The sequence below is a fragment of the Coregonus lavaretus genome (genome assembly GCF_964263955.1).
Source record: "Coregonus lavaretus genome assembly, chromosome: 30".
Classification (NCBI taxonomy): Eukaryota; Metazoa; Chordata; class Actinopteri; order Salmoniformes; family Salmonidae; genus Coregonus; species Coregonus lavaretus.
The window spans coordinates 8,651,269-8,658,575 of NC_140017.1; positions in this window are offsets into that span (position 1 = coordinate 8,651,269).

The following is a 7,307-nucleotide window of genomic DNA, read 5'->3' on the forward strand; positions in this document are numbered from 1 at the left end:
ACAAGTACATTATAAAGCAAAGTGTGGGAAATATAAAAAATAATAAAGCTTACTCATTCACCCATATGACTTATATAAAATACTATCAACTGGTTACAGTGTGAAGAAAATGCTAGCTAACCTATTCACTATTCAGACAATGTAGGCCTACAGTTGAAAATGTATTGATGGGAACTACGTATGAACCTGGCTTGAATGTTTTGTACAGTTGAAATAGGTCATTGTCAGTGTTTACCCTTAGCTCGTTCTGTTGAGTGCCTTAGCAGTGGTATGCTTACTCAAGTAGTATTTTACTGGGTGACTTTCACTTTTACTTGAGTCATTTTCTATTACGTTATCTTTACTTTTACTCAAGTATTAACATTGGGTACTTTTTCAACTACTGGTCTCTTCCTACGATGGGTCCGTTTGGAGGTCACAGTGGCAGAGCAATTCCCCTAGTCCCTGTGAGGGTGCAGGGTTGTGTGCCATTTTGGGATGCCCTTCCTCTGACCTTTTCATCCAGTCAAATTCAAAGTAAAATCCATTTCCATGACCTTTGTCACGCGTCTCTTCATTCTGGTGCTGGGAAAAATAGCTGCTGATTGGGACTGAAAAGGGCAGCCTCATGAGCGCACAGGAAGACTGACCTCTGAACTATGACCTTTAGGGGGTGTCAAGGGGGAGCTGTGGATGGTTTGATGACCTGGAGATGGAGCCACCATCGCATTAATGATCAGGGTATAGGGACTGGGTTAGAATAGAGGTTGTGTCTAGAACTCCACTCCTCATTTCCTTCCCCATTGCTAGGTCAAGGTCTGGATAGGACTTCATCTTTTTGGTTTCAACCCATCAAGTCATCTTAAAGAGAGACAAGGACAGTGATGCTAAGGTTTCTTACCTAGACCATTTATCAGCAGGGGAAAAAATGTTGATTGAATGTATACTGAACAAAAATCTAAACACAACATGTACATTTTTCCACACAAACAAAAAGCTTATTTCTCTAAAATGTTGTGCACACATTTGTTTACATCCCTGTTAGTGAGCATTTCTCCTTTGCCAAGATAATCCACCTGACAGGTGTGGCATATCAAGAAGCTGATTAAACAACATGATCATTACACATGTGCACCTTGTGCTGGGTAAAATAAAAGGCCGCTCTTAAATGTACGTTTTGTCACACAACACAATGCCACAGATGTCTACATTTTGAGGGAGCGCGCAATTGGCATTCTGACTCAGGAATGTCCACCAGAGCTGTTGCCAGATAATTTAATGTTAATTTCTCTACCAACGTCATTTTAGAGAATTTGGCAGTACGTTCAACCAGCCTCACAACCGCAGACCATGTGTAATCACACCAGCCCAGGACCTCCACATCCGGCTTCTTCACCTGCGGGATCATCTGAGACCAGCCAACCGGACAGCTGATGAAACTGAAGAGTATTTCTATCTGTAATAAAGCCCTTTTGTTGAGAAAAACTCATTCTGATTGGCTGAGCCTGGCTCCCCAGTGGCTGCGCCCCTGCCCAGTCATGTGAAATCCATAGATTAGGGCCTAATGAATGTATTTCAATTGACTGATTTCCTTATATGAACTGTAATTCAGTAAAATCTTAGAAATTGTTGTATGTTGCGTTTATATTTATGTTCAGTATTGTTTGATTTTGAGAGTAAAGGACAGGTTTTCCCTTTGATTGTGGTAAAAGACATCTGATACCTACGCATATGTTGTCATATATAGGCCTATAGTACATTGGCCTACACACCAATGATATATATATATTAGTGATGCGCGGGATGACTCATAACCCATGGTTATATCCGCTGGACAGCCGGGATTAAGGTCATGAAATATTGTGTGGATGAAGGGCGGGTGGGTGGCAGGCCAGTTGAATAAAGAGAAAATGAATCCTTAAAAAATCCACAAATGTACAGTGAGGGAAAAAAGTATTTGATCCATTTACATTTTAGTCATTTAGCAGACGCTCTTATCCAGAGTGACTTACAGTTAGTGAGTGCATACATTATTATTATAAAAAATAAAAAAATCATACTGGCCCCCCGTGGGAATCGAACCCACAACCCTGGCGTTGCAAACGCCATGCTCTACCAACTGAGCTACATCCCTGCCGGCCATTCTCTCCCCTACCCTGGTCAACGCTGGGCCAATTGTGCGCCGCCCCATGGGTCTCCCGGTCGCGGCCGGCTACGACAGAGCCTGGATTTGAACTGATTTTGTACGTTTGCCCACTGACAAAGAAATGATCCGTCTATAATTTTAATGGTAGGTTTATTTGAACAGTGAGAGACAGAATAACAACAAAAAAGTCCAGAAAAACGCATGTCAAAAATGTTATAAATTGATTTGCATTTTAATGAGGGAAATAAGTATTTGACCCCCTCTCAATCAGAAAGATTTCTGGCTCCCAGGTGTATTTTATACAGGTAACGAGCTGAGATTAGGAGCACACTCTTAAAGGGAGTGCTCCTAATCTCAGTTTGTTACCTGTATAAAAGACACCTGTCCACAGAAGCAATCAATCAATCAGATTCCAAACTCTACACCATGGCCAAGACCAAAGAGCTCTCCAAGGATGTCAGGGACAAGATTGTAGACCTACACAAGGCTGGAATGGGCTACAAGACCATCGCCAAGCAGCTTGGTGAGAAAGTGACAACAGTTGGTGCGATTATTCGCAAATGGAAGAAACAAAAAAAAGATGTCAATCTCCCTCGGCCTGGGGCTCCATGCAAGATCTCACCTCATGGAGTTGCAATGATCATGAGAACGGTGAGGAATCAGCCCAGAACTACACGGGAGGATCTTGTCAATGATCTCAAGGCAGCTGGGACCATAGTCACCAAGAAAACAATTGCTAACACACTACGCCGTGAAGGACTGAAATCCTGCAGCGCCCGCAAGGTCCCCCTGCTCAAGAAAGCACATATACAGGCCCGTCTGAAGTTTGCCAATGAACATCTGAATGATTCAGAGGAGAACTGGGTGAAAGTGTTGTGGTCAGATGAGACCAAAATGGAGCTCTTTGGCATCAACTCAACTCGCCGTGTTTGGAGGAGGAGGAATGCTGCCTATGACCCCAAGAACACCATCCCCACCGTCAAACATGGAGGTGGAAACATTATGCTTTGGGGGTGTTTTTCTGCTAAGGGGACAGGACAACTTCACCGCATCAAAGGGACGATGGACGGGGCCATGTACCGTCAAATCTTGGGTGAGAACCTCCTTCCCTCAGCCAGGGCATTGAGAAAATGGGTCGTGGATGGGTATTCCAGCATGACAATGACCCAAAACACACGGCCAAGGCAACAAAGGAGTGGCTCAAGAAGAAGCACATTAAGGTCCTGGAGTGGCCTAGCCAGTCTCCAGACCTTAATCCCATAGATAATCTGTGGAGGGAGCTGAAGGTTTGAGTTGCCAAACGTCAGCCTCGAAACCTTAATGACTTAGAGAAGATCTGCAAAGAGGAGTGGGACAAAATCCCTCCTGAGATGTGTGCAAACCTGGTGGCCAACTACAATAAACGTCTGACCTCTGTGATTGCCAACAAGGGTTTTGCCACCAAGTACTAAGTCATGTTTTGCAGAGGGGTCAAATACTTATTTCCCTCATTAAAATGCAAATCAATTTATAACATTTTTGACATGTGTTATTCTGTCTCTCACTGTTCAAATAAACCTACCATTAAAATTATAGACTGATCATGTCTTTGTCAGTGGGCAAACGTACAAAATCAGCAGGGGATCAAATATTTTTTCCCTCACTGTATCATTCTTGTGCAATTTATATCTATAGGCTACATTGAGGTTTTTCTTTCATTATTTTAGGCTATCTGGCATTAGTGCATAAGCATTAGGGCCTAACTGTACATACCCAAATAGCCTACACGCCAATTGCCAAATGCTTTTGGTAACAGGCAGAAAAAGTTAACGCCAATCCACGGAGGCAAAAAGGACAATGTCGGAGTCAGTGGCAGTCGGTGCCATTTTTTTATGAGCATGGCCTTATTTCTATTACAGCATATTGAATGACTGTCATTCATATTTTATTCACCCAGCTCAATGTAACAGCGATAGGATTAGGCTTCTACATGATACTCTAATTTTCCCTATACCCATCATGAGGTTGCTACAACCTAGCCTAGGAATTAAAGTTTACAACGTAGGTGCACAGGTCGAGAGAAACATCAAGGTGTAAGACAGTGACACATAACATCCCTCTCTGTTTGAGCCGGGTGTTTGAGTAGGCTAAACTAGCTAGCTGCATTCGCTAGCTAAGTAAATGAAAGTGAAAAAAAAAATACAACTAAATATAGCTCTCTCTGTCTTGCTTTGCCTTCATTTTTGAAGAAATGAATTTGTTGAAAACTGTTCAACTATTGTCTTTCTCTTTGAGTCAACTACTCACCACATTTTATGCACTGCAGTGCTAACTAGCTGTAGCATATGCTTTCAGTACTAGATTACTTATCTGATCCTTTGATTGGGTGGACAACATCTCAGTTCTCACTGCAAGAGCTCTGATAGGTTGGAGGATGGCCTCCAGAAGTTGTCATAATTACTGTGTAAGTCAATGGAAGGGGGTGAGAACCATGAGCCTCCTAGGTTTTCTATTGAAGTTTTGTACCCAGAGGAGGATGGAAACTAGCTGTCCTCCGGCTATGCCATGATGCTACCCCAGAGAGTGCTGTTGAGGCTACTGTAGACCTTCATTGCAAAACAGTGTTTTAATAAATTATTTGGTGACATGTGAATATATTTAGTATAGTTTTATGTAAAAATGATAACTTTTTAAATGTTTAACTATTTTATTTTTTATGAAATTCACTGAGGAGGATGGTCCTCCCCTTCCTCCTCTGAGGAGGAATCAGAAACATGTTGGGTCGTTTTCATAGATTTCTATTTCCTTACAACTGGTCAAACTGATGTCATTTGAACATTTTGCACAGAAAAACTTTCCATGTTTTTTGGGGGAGTTATTGCATTTTCTCCCTGGTCCCTAAACGTCTTTGCTCCGCAAAAAAAGATGACAGAGAAAACTTTACCGATGTCAACTAAATTGAAGCATTCATTCTATTGATTTATGACATTATTCTGGTGAGCAAGGGTTTATTTAGTTTTCTAAAGCAACAGAAGAGAAGCTGCATGTATCTAATTATAGACAAGTTGACTAACAAATAGCCAACCAAAATGTCGGAAATTATAAGCAGAAACATATCTAAATCATGCCAAAAAAAATCCTGCACCCCCTTTCAAAAAATCGTTCCGCAGTCTTTGATTGCAGCCTATAGCTGGCCTCAGATTTGTACTTTATAACATATAGTCGCGCGGTTGCGGATGGGTTATTAGCAACAGCGGACGGTTGCGGGTGAACAAAGAGCTGACCCGCGCACCACAGGTATATATAGGCCTCCATATAAGTTATTGGCCTACACGACTGTGCTGCGCTTACACACGGCTACCACTGGGCGGCTTCCTTGTCACACATTGATATTCTGTCCAATTGCCTCTGAGTATTATTACCAATGAGACAGGAGTGCGTGGGCCGAGGTTTGGGTGTTAACTCGGAGACAACGCTTAATACCGCACTTTGGAATCAATATAATTTAAAACGGCCCATCTCAGATTTATAATCTTGACGTTAAACCCTGACTCTACTTCTCTCACAGCATGAACCGTGAAGTTCAACCCAGAAAACTGCAAAAGCAGCAGGTAGGCCCTCTGCACGGTGCTCACTCCAGAGATGGTAAAGAATACTTAGCCTACTTTGAAAGACAAAAAAAACTGTCATTGTATATGCCTACGTAGCCTACCATTGTTTTATGCCACAAGGTGTGATTGAAAAGTTCTGGGGAAAGTGGAGAAGAAAGAGAGAGAAGATTCTTGGTTCTGGTCCGGCTGCTCTTATGATCAGTCGAGGCACGTATCTCATCCTTGTCTTTCTGGAGCTCACTCGCAGCTGCGGGGGGGTATTGAATTCAGATGAGGCCGTCTCCGGCTCACACTCTCCCATCGCTACAGGTGAAAATGCTTTTATCAATAGCGCTGTCCGAGCCTGACTTGGGGCCGATCACTCTCATTGATGCAATTTGGTGCCCTCTCTCTCCCCGAGGTGGGCATTGATTGTCTGGGTCAGTGTGGTATTTCGGTATTGATACCTCGATTGATAGAGCGCTCACTGGGAACGGGCCCTATTGACCAGTTGAAAGTGAGATGGTTGGATGGATGTACACGTTAATGGGGGTTGAGGGTTACATACTGTATGTGGCAGCAAGAGGGGTCATGGACACTGGTCAAGTTCCAGTGGCAGTCAGTGCCAATTAAGGAGGATGGCCATATTTCTATTACAGCATATTGGATGTCTGTCATTCATATTCCATTCACCCAGCTCAATGTAACATACATATGTTTAGGCTACTACATGATACTCGAATTTGCCCTATAGGCCTACCCATCATGAGGTTGCTACAACCTAACTTAGTTTAAAGTTTATAAAATAGGTGCACAGGTCTAGAGACAAATTTGACTAATCAAGGTTACAGTCAGTGACACATTCAATACTGCCTTGAACACTTGCATGCATCTAGCTGATCTGGGATGTAATTGTTAGTCCAAACAACTTGCAAAGTGTTTCGTTTTGCAACTAAAACGAGAGTTTCTATTGGACAAATTCAGGTGGGTCCATCCCTGTTTCGTGCCATTTGCTTCCATTTAAGAAACGTTTTGCAACAGAATCGGCTAAATTAATACACCCCTTATCACCTGCACACACAGTTCGTTTTAATAGCAGCCACATACAGCATCATCACTTTGCTCGTTGTATAATTCATTTTCCTTTTCCCTTCGCTTGTGAACTTCAGCTGTCTCTGTGACCAGGCGAAAAAAACTCTCCAAGCCAAACCTTCATACCATAACTGCTAAACGCTACACAGCTACATCGTTGTCACCATATTAGCTAACGTCATAGTCAACATAGCTAGCTACTAGAACTAACATCCTGACAAATTTACCCTCTAAATACACCTCCGCTGTCTTCAACCAGGATCTCAGCGATCACTGCCTTATTGCCTGCGTCCGTAATGGGTCCGCGGTTAAACAACCACCCCTCATCACTGTCAAACGCTCCCTAAAACACTTTAGCGAGTAGGCCTTTCTAATTGACCTGGCCCGGGTATCCTGGATGGATATTGACCTCATTCCGTCAGTAGAGGATGCCTGGTTGTTCTTTAAAAGTGTTTTCCTCTCAATCTTAAATAAGCATGCCCCATTCAAAAAATTCAGAACTAAGAACCGATATAGCCCCT